At 53.1% G+C, this 17,153-nt stretch overlaps 1 protein-coding gene across 1 annotated transcript in view; it reads left to right on the top strand.

Annotated features, from left to right (window-relative positions):
• Window positions 1-17,153, top strand: part of LOC130458784 (uncharacterized) — a 137,472-nt gene that overhangs the window by 89,346 nt on the left and 30,973 nt on the right. The window lies entirely within an intron of this gene.

Raw genomic sequence — 17,153 nt, 5'->3', positions numbered from 1 at the left:
TTTTACTGCAGGAGTCCAGAAAGACGTCAGGGAGAGAGAAATCTCAGGGGAATCTGGATGGCTCTGGCCAGCGTGAGTCCAAATAAACCCCCTCGAGAATTCCGGTCGCTGTTCCTGAAGAGTCCTCGTGTGGCGTTTTGGGTCCCAGAAGGAATAGCAGGTCCCAACCGGATGGGCTTTCCTCCACTTCCCGGCCTGGAAGCCCGTTGAGGTTGGCTTCGAAGGCTCCGGGTTTCTCTCTGTGCTCTCCAGCGATCTCTCCTTCAGGCTGGCTTCTCCCTGCAACCGCCTGGATCTCTCTTTCTTCCCTTACAGTCGGTTGGTTGGGCCGTTGTCGGAGGGGGCAGAGATCAGTCTGGGAGGAGTTACAGATGGATAGTGAGGAGAGAAAGTGTTCCAGGAGACTCCAGCGTTCGGGATTGTGGCGGACCCGTTTGGAGAGATGTCGGGTTGCGGCGGAAGCATCCTCTGGGTGGCCGAGGCACAGAGCAGGCGTTATAGCGTGGATGTCACCGGGCTAAGGAAGGGGAAGCCAGTCTGGGGGAGCCCCTCCCCCCCCCCCCCCCGCATTCCATCCTCCGGAAAGAGAAGCGCGTGGAGTTGGGGAAGTTGGGGAGTCCGGGAGGGAGAGGCCTCCCGTTGGGCTTTGGCTCCTTGGAACGATTTCCTCTTTGCCTCTTGGGGTACTTTTGGTTCCCTCGTGAAGCCCCAGCACACAGCAGTGTGATATCTGCTCACCAATCAGGGGAGAGATAGGAGGCTCCGACTTCTCCCCGAGGCAAAGCCCTGGAAAAGGTCACACAGGGACGACCTCAGTGTTCCTACCCTCTGCGCAGCCGCCGGTCCTCTGGGTCTGAGCCTGGGGGAGATCTCGGCGCCCGACCCAAGCCCGTCTAGGGCTCTTCCTTTGAGCGTCCCTCTAGCCCGGCGGATCCGTGTTGGACTAGGCTGAATCTTCACCCCGCTTGTGTGTGTCCGCACACGAGCGTGATAGATACAAGCAGACGTGAGTAGCTGAATTCACTCAGCATTTTACAGATGCCCCTTCTCTGCCTCAGTCCTGTGGCCCAAGATTGCGGGTAAAAACCGCCAGCAACGACCCTTCTCTTGGATAACAAGACGAGAAGCGAGTGCGAAAGGCCAAAACCTCGGAAACGAAGGACATTTCCGGGCGGCCGTTCACTCCAGCTCGGCATTAAACAACGTGCCCTTTGAGCGCTCAGACCGCGTCACCAGCTTGTTAAAAACGGAGACTTGTTCATCAGCAGATAAAATGGTTTGCTTCAAGGACAAGCGCCCTCCTTAGCCGAAGCTTATCTCAATGTCCAAAGCCAACGTCTAACCCTCCTGGACCCAACTTCGAGGAGATGAGTCGGAACCCTGCAGGTTCTCATTTTCTTACGGGATAACGCACGCCAGGAGGCGACCTGCGGGGGCGGGTCACGTGCTCAGGGGATTTCGCTGCATCGGATTTCCAAGATCAGTTTCTCTAAGGAGGGAAATAAACGAAGACGGTCCAAAATGTCTGCTCTCGAGTTTTTACAGCCGCGTTTGAGAAGAAACGCCTTAAAGGTGGCCAAGCTCCAACAGCCACCGATTCACTTGGCATCTGGAGCACCAGAAACTTGGATTTCTGCTGGCCCTCAAAGATAGGCGAACCCTAAAACGCCTCCAAGAGAGACGAAGCCTCGAAAGTCAAACTAAATCCATTCAGCCCAGCCGCGAGTCACCCCAACGACCCCAGGCCAGCAGAGCCCTGGAGGTGCAGAGACGTTGGGGAGGGGGTTGGGAGGCCCAAAGAGCCTGGCGGACGTCCCCAGGGTTTCCAGCCAAAGGGGAGGAGGGTCTTTTCGGCTTAGCTCGCTTGGCAGACGTCTCTCCTGTCGGTGATTCCGTGGGAACCAGGACGCAGCCCTGAGAGGCAGAGGGAAGCGGGGCGCTGCTCTGGCTCCTGGGCCGCCCCAGAGTCACCCCCAAAGCAGGGCTCGCCACGCTCTAAACACGAGAAAACCCATTAGAAGCTTGTCGGCCCTCAACCCAAGGCAGACAGCTGGGCCAGACGACAGGGGGCTCCCGGCTGAGGGGGGGGGCACCCAGAGGGCGCGATGAGGAGCACCTGGGGGGAGAAGGAGGGGGGCCAGGGCGGACCCCACAGGCGTCTGGCCCAGGTTCAGATCGATGGGGCCAGAGCAGGGCCGCTACCCTACTCACCGTGGCTGAAGGCAGCCCGAGGATGGCCCCTCAGAGACCGCAGAATGGCTGCCTCTGGCTTCCTCCTCGGGCCTCAACAGTCCCCCTCTGGGCCGCGGCTCTGGAGCTTCTGCCTTGACCCCAGGCCCGAGCCCTGCTGCTCTCACCTGCCCGTGCTGGGATTTCCCGAGGGAGGGGGCCCGGATGAAGGGCTCCCCCCTTCCCTGCTGTGTGCGGGGACCTGATTTCTGGCGCTGCCCCAGCCATTCCCCTGTGACTGGGCTGCAGAGGAGGGTCGCCTCCTTGCTGGCTCCCTTCTGTTGCCCACGTGTGGTCGTCTCTTCAGCCAGGTGTTGGCAGCCCTTAAATGGAGCGTCTCTTTGGACGAGGAGGCTCTGTATGGCAGAGGACATTTCCAGCAGGTCAGAGGCAGCCAAACGTCTGAGGCCTGGCGGCCTGGAATGGACTGTGCTTCCTCTCTGTCCCTCTCTGAGTCGCCAAAGGGGACCAATCCCACGCCTTGCCCGTGTATCCATTATGGCCTCCTCCTTCCCCATGCTGGAATGGTGGCTGCTTTGCTTGGCTGCCTTTGGGCTGGACTCCCTCCTCAGACCACTATTCGAGGCCCTCCTGGACACCCTCCTTGCCCTCCCGTGTTCAGCAAAGCTCAGACTGGTATCACTATGTGGCCATTTGATGCCTGCTACGGTCATTGATGGGATTGGCCTCCCAGAGGGGAAACCTTGTGCCCAGAAGAAGCGTTGCCGGAGGGGGCCACCACTTCCTCACCCCCCTGCCTTGGATCCCCCTTTCCTAGCACGTAAAGCCACTTCTGTGGGTCTTTCTCAAGTCGTCTTTAAAACGCTTCCCTCTTTCCCAAGTGGGTCCCCCAGCGTCCCGGGGCTGTGAAGGACTCTGACTAGAATCTTGCGCTTCTCTGAAAGACTCTTTATCATCACTGCTATGGCTGTGTGGTCTTCGCCAAGTGCATAGCCATAGGAGTACACGGGGACATCGAGGCTGCTTCCTGTCCAGGAGGGTAATGACGGAGGCATTCTTGCTTCAGCCCAACCATGAAAGACTCACTTGAGGATGATCTGCTATGGCCCTCCCAGCAGGACCAGTTAGGACATATGGCAGGGGGCCTACCTGAGCCTGATGTCCCAGGGAGACTCCTATTCCCGAGTCAACCCCGTGCAGTAGAATGTGGGCCTCTGGAGAGCGCCATAAAGGGCAACAGGGGAGGCTGGGGCTGAGCATAGAAGGAGCCTTAAGGGCAAGCTTCCTTTCCCACTTGTGCTGGGATGCCTCCCTCCCTCTCAAGCCACAAGTTGTGGACCTGAGAGCCATGGACTGTTTGCTTCCTGGTTGAGAAGAGCAGCCCAGGGAAGAAAGAGGAATAAGGGAGGTGCCAAGTGGGGAGGAGAAGGGCGAAGGAGGAAGTTGGAGGCAGAGCCATATGAATCAGAATAGAGGGAAGGGAGAGGGTGTGGGTAGCCATGGGCATGCCCAAAGGGCAAAGCAGCCTTTACTGGGAACAGCAATAGGGAGGAAAGCATGATGGAGGGTGACAAGGAATTTGAGGAATTGGGAGCTTTGGGGATGAGTAACCAGCACTGAGATGAAGTGGAGGAGGAAAAGCTCTGACTTTCTGAGCTTATCGATTGGTATGCAATGCACGCCCACAGCCTAATCAATCTGGATGAAGTCCTTCCCTCCGCTTAGAGCTGGACCCCAAATCTAGGGAGGATCGACTTTCCCACATTAAAAACAATGCAGCAACAAGACCAATCAATTGAAAGGAAACAATGCAACATTATGGCAGCTGATTTCTCGGTAGATAAAAGATGAGGGACTTCCTAATTGGAAGGGGGAGAGTGACCAAATACAACCCCAGAATTCAGGAAAAGAGGTGGCTCACTCTCCCCAGGTATCTCCCAACAGTCAAAGCAACCTGGACACAAGATCTGATTGATCCCGAAGGAAGATGTACGATTGTGAGAAAACATTACACAACCTCAGCAGGCTCTCACTGCTTCTCAGCAATCTACTACACTGGCCTTATCAACTTACTCTCCACAACTGCTCTTCCACACTCTCTCTCTTCCTCCAATCTGCCTTGGTTTTGTCACCGTGGAAATCTAGAGATCCCCAGTTTACTTAGTTCAGGGTCGAAAGCCCAGGTTTGACCTTGTCACAGGAGAGTCTCCCCCTGAGGGAAGGTCCCACTTCACCAGACAATGGACATCCTGGTATTTTGGGTGGGAGCCACTAATCCTTTTTGCCCCAGTGGTTTCTCCCCCAGACTAAGGTCCATTACCAAGGTGCCCAGCCCTGGACTGGATCTTTTCCTTTTGTGTCCATTGTAGGGCATCAGCCCCTCACTGTTATTCCTGTCTGGAACTCCTCATTTTCCTTTCTTACCATTGTAAAGTCAGTCAACTGTCCCTCTCACCCTAAGCCCCTGGGTCACCTAGAGTGGTCTAGAGGTTCCCCAAATTCTTTTGTTCCTCAGAGTCCATCCTGAGTTGGTGGCACTCCCAGGGGTCAGTGACCAGGGTGTCTAGAGGTCAATCCAGACTCTGTGCAGTCATGTGGGGCAAGCATCTCTGTTGTTGTGGCCTATTAGTGCTGAGGCCTTTAGCTCTGAATCCCTTTAGCCCTTGATTGAAGTGATTTTGACTATTTAATAGTTCTGTGTTTTTTCTAGTTGACATAATGGAGGCCCCAGCGAGATCCGAAGTCCCCGCTGCCTGAGCCCTCTCGCTAATGAGGACCTGAGACCTGAGGTACCCCCATAACCCGTTTGGGGTTGGGTCAGGAGTCCGGTTAGCAGAGGGCCAGGGAAGTGGCTCTTGGAGGCAGGACTCGCATCTTGTGTTTGGGAGGGACTCACTCTTTAATCAAGGGATTCTTAATTGGGCGTCTGTGGGGTACACAGAGCCACATCATCCATAGCCCCCCGGTCACTATGAGATGTGGGTAACAGCTTCTCTGTTGTCCCAAGGGAAGGTGGGGGCCTTCAGCAGCCTGAAGAGCCACCTAGAAATATGGTCACAAGTTACATGGTTTCGAAGTGTGGACCTGATGGAGGCACGTACTTAGATGAATGGCAAACAGTGCCAAAGGCCAATCCAAAGGGAAGCTGGCCGAGGTGGGGTTCATTTAATAAGGAAAAGATTGTCTCTGCAGTCTGTTTTAAGTGAAGCAGGTCGAGAGATTGGAGAAGAGGAAAGAGAAGTCTTCAACCAATGGCTCAAGGGAGGCACCCGAAGGACCAGGTAAGAGTGGGAGAAGGGTAAGAATGAGAGAAGTGAGGGCAGGAGAGCAGGGCGGAGGCAGGAAAGGCTGGCTGGAAGCTTTGAATTGGAGTGTGAGAGCCCCAGTGTTCCATAGAGGGTCTGAGGAACTGCTTTAAGTTGATTAAAAGGGAGAAAGTTCCTTCACGAATTCATGCCTTGGCTGGAGGCTTCAGTGGTCCTAAAGTTTGGGAAGAGCTTCTGCGAGAAGCTGAAGAGCTCAAGTTCTGGCTTTCTTCTCTGCTTTCTGGGGGCTTTTGCTGTGTGTCTCGTGGATTTCTTAGGCGGAGACTCACCAATAACCTCAAATGCTGCTGATTTAACCGTTAGCGATCACACCTGACGGTTGTTACCAATGAATGAATTCCTCCCCAAAGCTGAAGAGGCGAGACCAGAGCTGGTGATCTGGTGACAGGAGTGTGAAATGCTGTATACTGAGTGCAGTTAATGGCAACAAGGTGCATTTGATTCTAGGGACTCACCTGGTTATTTGAGGGCTTCATTTCATGGTTTTTAGCTGTTCATTGTTTCCAAATAGTGATGCCTGTGTGAGTTCTGGAGTAAAGAGAGTTCACTTTAGCATGGTCAGCTGCAGGCCTGATGGGTCATTGAATGATGAGAAATATGGGGGGAAAGACATCGCTTTGAATGGTGAGGAAACCCGGAACAGTTTAAACGGCTTTAGCCTTGGCCAAAGGGGTTTGAGGCAGGCAAAGAGAACGCAAACTCAGAGCCCAAAGTAAACTAGAGTTAAGGTCAGGAAGGGAAAGGGATTATCGAGGCATTCTGAGTTAGGGTCACTTGGAAGCTTTCCTGGGAATCCCAAGTTTTGTGTTTGCAGGAAAAAGTTCCGGGTTTCGATTGGGAAAAAGTAAAATTGAGTCAGGAACAATAACCCAGTTTGGGGTATGTTGAAGGTCAGTTTGCAGAGTGCAGCCCTCCCGATAAAAAGGTTTTTGCTGAGAAGTCCAGCAAATACCGACGACTAATTTCTTTTGAAGTGGCGACAACGAATGGTTTTGTGCACATCATTTTGGATGATCACTGGCCTGTGACCACTACTAGAGAAGGGGATTCCCCACCTGGGAACCTCTGAGAGAGTTCTAGGAATGCCTTGGATGTCCCCCCCAGTTCTGGCGTGAGGGTGGAGGGAGTAAAACCTGGTAAAGTCTTACCTCCAGGAGCTTCTTAGGATCCCAAAGCCTGGACCAGATTTTCATGCAGCCCAGAATCGGAAGGACTCCTGAAGAGGAATCTACAAGAAATCCGGAGGAGCCCCAAGATCTGGCTCCAGAAAAGGCTTGTTTCTCATCATTGTCTTTGGCTTTAGACAGATTTCTGGAGTGGACAGAAACCGGCCATTTGATCTACTCTGAAAATTCTGTTTCCCCTGAGCAAAGTGGAGAACCCCAAAGGACAGAGCAGAGCTGGTCTCTGAAGTCAGTTGAAGGAGGAAAGTCTAAATAGCAGCGTTTTACCTGGTTTGAAAGGAACATCTGTTCATTGGAGGGTTTGCAGCAGAGATTCCAGAGTGCTGGGTTGGCTCAACATCTATCAGAAGAAGTCAGGAAGAATGACAGATCCCAGAAAGAATTGTTAGGAACAGATTTGAATCTGGAGTCTGGAGAGAGAGACAGAGAGAAGGAGACAGAGAGACAGACAGAGGGGGGGGAGAGGGAGAGACAGAGAGAGAGAGAGAGACAGAGACAGAGAGAGACAGACAGATTGACAGACAGAGAGAGGGAGGGAGGGAGAGAGAGACAGAGAGAGAGAGACAGAGAGAGAGACAGACAGAGAGGGGGAGGGAGGGAGAGAGAGAGACAGAGACAGACAGAGACAGACAGAGTGTGAGATTTAAAATGGTTGAGGTCTTAAACTGTAGTGATTAAAATAGTGCAAGATATAAATTGTGATAGATATAAGAGAGGGTGAGTAAATTTTACCACAGAAATATGTTTCACTACAGTGTCTTGGGTTTAAAATCAAATATAAGGTGGTTGCCAGGAAAATATTCCCAATTATTCAAATACCCAAGTCAATTGGGTTTTTTAGAGATTTTAATTAACAATACAATGAGTAATCTAAGAAAGAGAGAGAGAGAAAGTAAGAAAGGAATAAGTATGAAGGGCCTCAAAGCCAATATGGCCTAGATGTGAGTCTTAAAAGAGAAATCAGTCAGTTTTTTATAACTCACCATAAGATCTGTTTAAGTAAGGATTTTTAATGACACCAAGCCAGCAGCATCTCAGCTGCTTTCACCAGCTCCCTCCTCCATCTGAATGTTTCAGAATCAGTCTCCTCAGAATGAGTCTCTCCAATCTGAATGTTTCAGAATAACTTCCCAGCTCTTCCCTGAGCTCTTATTTTTAAGGGCAAAATGTCCTCTGTCACCTCCCCTAAGTCCTTACATCTACCAATCACTGTAGATGTTTCTAAAGGACCGCCCATTTTTAATTCACAGCTGAGTAGATTTAATCTCTTTAGTAAGTCAGGAAAAAAATGCTGCTGTGTCGACAAATTTCATTAGAAAAAACCTCTGAATAAGTTATCACCCTTTTAGGTTTAAGTAGTTTACAAGTTGCCCCACCTTTATAGGTACTTAGTATCCCATTGTATCACTTCTAAAACAGTCATGACTCAAAGAACTTCCTGTTCCTTCCATAAGCATGGATCAAAGTACTTTTCATTGTTCTCAAGGAGCTCTCTGTCCTAAAGCAGTCCTAAGTAGGGTGGAGTAGGGATATTCCCAAGGCAAGGAGCCCCCACACTCAAGTAGAGTTCTCACCATCTGCTAGGGAATTTTTTTAAGTAGAAGATTCCCCAATGAGGGAAACCCCTAACATTCATAAGTCTGAGAAATTTTGAGGTTTACAAGAGAGAGGGAGGGAGGGAGAGAGACAGAGAGAGAGACAGACAGAGAGAGGGAGGGAGGGAGAGAGAGAGAGACAGAGAGAGGGAGAGAGAGAGATAGAAGGAGAGGGAGAGAGGGGGAGGGAGGGAGAGAAGAGACAGAGCAACAGAGACAGAGAGAGAGACAGAGAGACAGAGATGGAGAGAGAGAGGGAGAGAGAGAATGGCCTTCTAAGGGGGGATTGGATGGGAAGATCATTGGAAGAAGAGATGCTCTGGAGGAAATGGGTTACTGATAGCCACAGGGGCGAAGGGAAGGGCTGAGTCTCTGCCAAGTTCTTCAGCTAATGAATGGCATTCATATTCCACATTACGGGAGCTTTTCTCCCCCATTTTAAGTGACTTCCCACTTTTCTCCTGTTACTAGCAACTTTTCTGTATGATGAAGGAGCCTCAGGAGGCATAGACTGTGGGAATTGTGGAGGCAGCTTGAAATGTTTAGCCATTTTATATGAGTGAGCAGCAAACTGTAAATCTTGAAATTTCTCAGACTTGTGAATGTTAAAAATTTCCCCATCGGGGAATCCTCCATTGGAAACATTCCCTGCTGGGAACATTCCCCATTTTGATGTGAGAACTCGCCAGGATCAGAAATGGGAGGACCTCTACTCCACCCGTCCTTAAGACTGCTTTAGGGGAGAAAACTCCTTGCTAAACAATGAAAGTCCTTGGACCCATGCTTATGATGAGGCAGGGAGTTCTTTGAGCCTCCTCCTGGCATGGGCACTCCAGGAGAGCTCCTGGGCTCAGGACAGAGACCCTTTGCGGGAGGGCCAGACCCCACAGCTCAGCATCGATGGAAAAGGGAAATGTGTTTCTTTGGGATCCATGCTGGAGTGGCTGGGAGGACGCCATGGGGGGACCCTCCAGGCTCCAGAAGGCACGTCCTGGAGCGTTTATGGCTTTTTTTAGCTCTTCCCTTCCCTCTTCGATCCACGCTGTGCCCAGGCACAGGCACTTATTGAGGGTTCCCCGTGGGCTCGGCTCTACTGCAGGATTCTGTGGATGAAGACGACACTGTACACGACGGACCATTGGCCAACGTGGCATTGGGCCCTTCTGTCTGTTGGAGAGGCGATCGTGAAATAGATGGATGTCATGGGGGGGGGTGAGTCGTTGGAGGCTAATCTGCCTCCCCATGTCTCAGGGGGGGATGTGGAAGGTGGGTATTCCCCTGGACCGCATTGGGGCACCCCAGAACAGTCTGTTTGCTTTGGTTTTTCTTTTCTCCCTTCGAATCAAAGCAAAAAGCTTACACCTGCACCTCTGAACCGAGCCGCTCTGAGGGTGAGGGTGGAGCCCTCCCTCTTTATGGCCCGCCCTAGGAGAGACTGTGGGTGCACTACGAACCCCTCAAAACACTCCAGGGTCCCTCTTGTCAGGATGCTCAAATCAGAGGGGCTCAGGGAAGGGGCCTCCCCAAGCGCATGAGCTTGTCCTGTGGAACCACAGCCTGAGGAGCCCCCTGTGCCTCTAGACAGGGCAGCCAGCTCAAGGAGGAGGCGGCAGAGGCGCCAAGCCAGCCACGCGTGACTCTGGCCCACTTCTTATGGCTCCACAGCTACAAAAGTAAAATGCATCCCCAGACAGTGAGTCCCAATAGGGTACGAGTTCAGGACTGATTGTACACCACAGAATTCATGCTAGAGAGAAACTTTGAGAATGCACCCAATGTGGGAAAAGCTTCAGTCGGAGCTCAGCACTTCCTGTTCCAGAGGACTCAGAGTAGAGGGAAACCCTATACATACAGTGACTGTGGGAAAGGACAGTGAGGGGCCAATGGTTACTGCATGTCGGAGTGTCATGGGGTGCAGATGGGCACCCCTGGGGTTTGGGAAGATGCCCTTTGCAAGCATGCAAGACTCCAAAACTTGGCTGAAAAACAAGAGAGATTTATTCATTTAGGAGGTGATGTTGAGAATGGCCAGGAGGGTAGTAAGGTGGGACAGCAAGATGGGGAGCCGTTCCTGGGAGGACAGCATGGCTGGAAAGGCTGCCCCCCCCAGTGACATGGGCACTGTACCCCAGAAACCCAGGCAAACTATTGTCGGGGGAACTCCCTTGTTGTTTTCCTGACTCTGAGCCTGAAACACCCAATGACCCCACCTAGAGTCCTGAGATGACTATCTTCTCCCTCTGATCGTCCTCTAGATGGACAGAGAGATGCCCTTCAGGCCACACCTCGATCCTATCAGACATCTGCTTGTCCCCTAAACTAGGGAATCTTTATGTCCCCAGGCAGACCCCAGTATGACCACCCCACCTCATGCCTGAGTGACTAACTGTTGTGAGAACCCCCAGACGACATCGGTTCTCCATCCAGGCTGTCCTCTTGGGGGAACAGCCCTTCCTTTCATGCTGTCCTCCCAGGAACTGCTCCCCACCTTGCTGTCCCACCTTGCTATCCTCCCGGCCACTCTCAACATTGCTCTCTAAATGAATAAATCTCTCTTGTTTTTAAGCTAATTTGGAGTCATTGCATGCTTGCCAGAGGCATCCTTCCCAACCCCAAGGGTATCCCTCCCGCCCGTAACACCAGGGCAGCATGGCCGGAAAGGCTGCTCCCCCAGACAACACCGTTCTGGGGATTTTATACTCTTTACAACAGAGGGTTAGTCCCTCAGGCACGAGGTGGGGTGATCGTACTGGGGTCTGCCCGGGGACATAGAGGTTCCCTAGTTTTAGGGGACAAACAGATGTCTGATAGGATCGAGGTGTGGCCTGGGGGTGCTTCTCTCTGCCCATCTAGAGGACGATCACAGGAGGACAGTCGTCTCAGGACCCCAGAGGGGCCATGGGGTGCTTTAGGCTCAGAGTCACAGGGATGCGAGGGAGGAGGGGGCTTCCCGGGTCAGAGTGTGCCCGAGATTCTGGGGTTTGGTGCCCATGTCGAGAGGAGCCCTTCTGGAAGGAAACATGAATGCAATTGAAGTGCCCGTGAATGATCCCAAGGATGAAACAGACCAACAATGGGACGCACAGGAGGGAGTTCATTAAACAAACTGCAGTTTGGGCTCCACACTCTGAAACTGGCTCAAGCCCAGAGTCTGGGGCTTGCAGGTCTTTTATACCCTGGAGTGACCAGGAACTCCTGGGGGGGGGAGTGAGCAGGAACTCCTGGGGGGGGAGTGACCAGGAACTCCTGGGGGGGGAGTGACCAGGAACTCCTGGGTGGGGGTCTATGGGCTCCTGCATGTGTCAGGAGGGGGAGGGGGACAGGCAGGGGAGAAGCTGGCTCTTCACAATGAACGTGGGAAAGCCTTTATTAGCCAATCAGAACTTGTTTTACAGCACTGTGTTGTGTTGACAAAGTACAACCTCTTTACCCGGGAAACCATGACTTAGAGGGGGGTTGGGGGGGCTACTGCCTCGAATCGCCCGAGTCACAGACTGGATCCAGTCCATCTCCGGGTCCTCCTGCAGACGCCCCACCTTGGGGGCACGAGCAGGACAGGAGGTTGGAGACAGACCGCGGAGCAGCTCTACGACGGCCAGCCAAGCCAACGACCATCTTCAGGAAAATGGCTCGTCGGGGTTACCCTCAAACCCACCCCTTGTAAGGAGCCCGTCAAGGCTCGCGGCCAAAAGGTCCCCCCAGGAATAAGTGACGGGCAGGAATGGGGGCGGAGAGGAGGAGGCCAGGCCTGGAGTGTCCGCCGTGGGCCTGGGACTCCCCTCAGGGGATCCCCAGACAACCTCACTGAAGCCTGTGTAAGGGTGGGGGCGAGGCCTTGAGGAGTGTAGAGGTTAAAATGTAGGGAGACGGAGGCAGGTAGAAACCAGTTTCTCTCTGCAAGGAGTATTACATTTTTATGAGGTTTATTGAAGATGAAGGATGAAAGAAAAGGCAGGATAAGAACAAACAGGTGCCTAGGCCAGAGGCCCGGCCAGACAACCTCACATCACGGAAGAGCTGCGTCTGCTCCAAAACGGAAGTCCAAAAGAGACCCCCAAACCTTTGCCACCAGCTTCAATCCTTCCTCGATCTCGGGCCCACCTCAGAATTCCCGTGAGATTACAAGGCATTCTGGGGAAGTGGAGCAAAGGCTTGTGGGGATTGTAGTCCTGTATTCGAGTCTATTTTTTACAGGAGGGAAATGGACGCATGGGGGGAAGCCCCCACCCCGGACACTTGGACGGGAAGCCCCGCCCCCTTTTGGATCTTAATCGGACTCGCCTTGTGACCTTTGTATCGCCCAGTCGCTGCTTCTGCAGCCTCGCAGGAACGCTGACACATACAGCTCGGGACGGCATCAGTCTTGCGGTGGGCACGTCGACCTCGAGCCTGGAACCCCCAAGCTGCTACCAAGCCCAGCAGACCCTGACTGCCGGGCTGCCTTTGGGGGTTCACGGAAGAATGCTCGTCTCCTGGGGATGACACCCCGGGGTGCCGCCGTGAGGCGGAAACCCAAAGGATTGTCAGCAACGCGCAGGCCCCGCCCCTTGCTGCAGAGGCCTTGCGAGGCTCTCCCGGAGTCACAGCTCTTGGCCATCCCCCAGAGCCCTTTGCGCGGACTCGGCCCGCGTGTGATCACCAGCTGCGCCGCGGCCGGCTTCGGGCTCACTTTGTGTTTTCCGTCTGTCATCGGACACGATGCTCCGTTTTGGGGCAGCGAAAGGGGCGTCTCCGGCCTTGAGCAGAGCCCGGCTTTATGGTGAGGTGATTAATGTTGGGGCTCAGCTGCTCGGGAAGAGCTGAGCCCAGCCGCGGGTCCGTCCGCGCAGTAGCGCTGGTGGGGGGAGCCTTGGAACATGGCGCTGTGAGGAAGCCCTCTGGCCGGCACAGGGTCCCTACTGGAAAGAAAGCTCATAAAGGTGAGGCGCGCCGGGGGCCTTCACCAACGCCATTGGGGAAAAGCCTCCTGCATGGGTGGTTGTGGGAAAGGCTTCAGGCATTGCTCGGCCGCCTTTGGCGTCAGAGCTTTCACACTGCTGAGAAGTCCGGTAAAGGCGAGGCACGTGGGAAAGCCTTCACTAGAGCTCCACCCTCCTTGTGCATCACTAATAGCCCCTCTCTGCAAGGGCCGAAGGAGGCAGCTCCTGCAAAGCCTTCTGTCCGGGAGCCCTGGCGGTGCCAGCTCTTGGCTTTGAGCCGTCCCTCCCCTCCCCTCCCCTCCCATGCTGCTTCCTCTACACTCTGCCCTGCTCCCTTAGCTACTGGGGCCATAACTCTCCCTTCCTGCCCTCTGGGACGGGTCCTCTGCAGTGCTGCCCCTCTATTCCCAGCGAAGGCTCTTCTGGCCCCGCTGCCTCCCCATGCCCACCCCCAACCCCTTTCCTTTTCCCACCCTGATCTCTGATGCCCTGCCTGACAGAATCCAGCCTCCTCCTCCTCCATCTTCCCTTTCCAGCTTTTCTCGCCAGGCTCATCGAGATGAACTTCCTGTTTTCATGGGTTTTGGGGACAGCAAAGAGTGCAGGCGGAGTGGGGGTCCCTGCAGGGAGACTCCCCGAGTCAGCTGTATGGAGCATAAGGACTGCTCATGTAAGACAAGGAAGCCTACAGGGCTGGTCTACACACTTCTGGAAGAAATGGAGACGTGTCCCGACTATTGCCGAGACTCCAACGGAGACTGGGAGACTCGACTTAAAACCTGCCATGAAGAGCATCAGGAAGACTTTTGACAAAACTCTCACCCACCCACTACTGGCTTTTCATCTGTGGACAAAAGGTACCACTGGTGAGACTTGCAAGGCATGGGGAGCATTTCAGCATTGTCAAAGAGGAGACCAACAGCCGAGAACCATTTTGTCCTTCTCTTGGACTCTACTGTTGAACCGTCTCCTCCAACTCAACCTCCTGCTCATTCTTGGAGACTAAAATACCCCCGGAGTTGCCTCTCCAACAGGCTGGCCTCTTGCTTTCTTTAGCCTCCTGATATCCCCGTTCACACATTCTCTGAGCCTCAGAGGCAGCCATTCATAAGGTTGGTCACATTCTAGAGCCCAACGTCACTCCCAACTGCCTTCCGCCGATGGCTAGACGGCTTGCAGTTCCTGGAATGTCTTGTCTTCCCATCCATTTCCAGACAGCACGCACCCCCAGGAGAGCGGATCCAAGATCTCCTCTTGCTCTCTTTCTGAGACACTGAATGGCTCCCCAGTACCAGTCAAGTTTGTACATTTTGGAGCCTCAAGGCAGGAAACAGGGAGACTAGAGAGAACCTTTGTGACTAGGAAAGCTAATGAAATCCCCTACAGATTTAGGCAGAAGCTCAATGGTAAGTGAGCCCTTCTTGCCAAGGAATAACTACTCGGGAAAATGAAGCGTGTGCCCAACAGGAATTCAGGGAAGGCTACGAGCCCGTCAAACCCAAGGCAGGGCCTCTTCCAGACTGACAAGTCCCGAGTAACCCGCGGGGTGGACTTTGCTCCTGCTTCTTCACTTCTATGGTTTGTCGGCTTTTTACATTTCGGTAAAGTGAGGCTGGGTGCCCTTTTGTCCTACTAGCTCCTCCCATTGGCGAAAGCCCGTTCCCAGGCAGCCCAGCCCTTGGCTGGGCTTTCCCACCCAAAAGGTCTTTGCCTTTTGTGTCCGTTGTAAAGCATCAGCCTCCCCCGATAGAACTCTTCATTTCGTTGTAAAGTCAATCAACTGCAGTCGGGGCGCCCCAGTCGCCACGGTTCCTCGGAGCTGCCATTTAGCGCTGGGTCGCTCCCGGAGTAGGCGGAGCCTCGGGCTCTGCGCGGCTTTGAGCATGCGCCCGCCCGTGAGGAGGTCTGAGAGTTCGGCCCCTCCCGGACTAAAGCCGGGCTTTCCGGCCACTTTAGTAGTCCAGACAGCCCCACCTCCATTCCCTTGACTCCCCCTGTTCGCGCCTCTCCCCAGGACGTCGGCCAGCCTGCCTGAGTCCGAGGAGGGAGGGCCTGGGGGTCGCGGGCACGGAAATCACGCGCCCGCCGGACTTCCAGTCTGTCAAAGGGCGGAGGACGGAGAGGGGAAGGGAGGCGGTACTGCGGCTCAGAGCGAGCTGAGGCGCCGAGGCGCCGCCTGCTCACCCACGTCACAGGCGCTGGCTCTGGGCGTCCCGTCCAGGGCGCGACCGGGCCGGAAAGCCTCTCTCTCCTTGTGGGAGCAGTGCGAGGAGACCAGGAGCTTCCAAGGCCAGAGTCCCAGGACGGAAAACTTCTGGGAAACGGGAAGTCATTCAGCCGACACCAGAACAGCCCAGCGTGCAAGGCCTCTGGGCGCCCCTCACTGGGAAGCAGCAAGCGCCTGGCTTTGCCCTTAGCTTGAACCCAAGCCATTCTCCTCCCCGGGTTAGCTGACGTCCGCCAGGAATGCTTTCGTTAGGAGCCGCCCAGCGAGTTTCTGAAGGCCCAGGCAGTCATAGACTGACACACTGACCCCCGCCTACAGAAAACTGCTGTCTGAAGTCCCGGAAGGAACTCCTGCTCGTTGTCGCTCCCCTGTGATGGACAAGTTAAGGGAGCAACTCATTTGGGACTAGCTAATGCTCACACACCGGAAGCTAGCAATACCTCAGGGACACCCTGGGTGGTCACCCCGTTCTTACTGATTATGTACTCAGACTTTTGCCTGGGACGAAATTCTTACTCCAAAACCCCACTATTACGTTCCAAAAATCGTACTCCCAGCTCTGGTGGAGCTATTAGTTATTCTTTTCTGGTTACACTTTCCATCCCATTTCCTCCTGTTTAGGATCTAAGCTCCACCTCCTCCAATTTGCCCTGCTTTCTAGAAGTCATCCCCTTCCCTTCTTATTTTCCCGTAGGGGAAGATGACTTCCTACATTGCAATGACTGTGTATGTTCTCCTATTGAGCCAGTTCGGATGAAAGTAAGTTCCACGTGCTCTCTTTCCCACCTCCTCTATTGGGAATGCTCTTTCCTGCCTCTTTTATGTGCAATAGTTTACCCCAGTCCAGTTTCCTTTCCCCCTCCTCCCGATGGATTCTTCATTCTCATGTTTTAATTTACTTTTATATCATCTCATCATATTCAACTAACACCCTCACCCTCTATGTAGACTTCTTCTACTTGCCCTAATAATGATAAAGTTCTTTGGTGTGACAAGAATCACTCTCCCATTACAAAATGTAAAATGAATAATTTTGGTTACATGAAATTAAGAAAAGTTTTGTACAAACAAAACCAATGCAACCAAAATTAGAAAGGAAGCAACAAATTGGGGAAAAAATCTTTATAACAGAAACCTCTGACAAAGGTCTAATTATCAAATTTACAAGGGATAACCTCCCGTCCAGCAGGGGTTATAAAAAGAAACTTTCCTGTGTGGGTTGGGGCTCAAGAAGGAGCAAGGAGTCTGAGAAAATGGGTGAAGGATGAAAGAACTCAAACAAGTCAATGTAATAGATAGGGAAGGCACCATCCCCTGTGACGTTCTCCTTGGTAGGAAAATGTGAGAAGCTTACAGACAAGTGGAAGTAAGAATTCTGAGGTAGAAAGCAGGTAGGAAAGATAAAGGAGAAGGACAGTAGTGAAAACTTTAAGATTGCAGGACCAGAAGAGAAAGTCACGGGGCTGCCTTCCAACTTTATTACAGTGTGGCTTGGGAGATACCCAACAAATATGTAACAAAGCATAGATCATTCAGATTGGATGGGAAGGTAATGATGACACCTTCTGGGCGTGTTGACTTCAACCAGCGCTTTTACAAAGGAATTTGACTCGGCACCAAATGTTAATGAGTTTGCCTTGAACAAAGGCGGCATGGCTAGGTCAAGAGTCCACCCAGAGATATCAGAGTATTACCTTGTGTCTGAAGACACA

This window comes from Monodelphis domestica, chromosome 4 (assembly GCF_027887165.1).
Source record: "Monodelphis domestica isolate mMonDom1 chromosome 4, mMonDom1.pri, whole genome shotgun sequence".
NCBI lineage: Eukaryota > Metazoa > Chordata > Mammalia > Didelphimorphia > Didelphidae > Monodelphis > Monodelphis domestica.
This window is presented reverse-complemented; position numbering and strand designations above follow the sequence as displayed.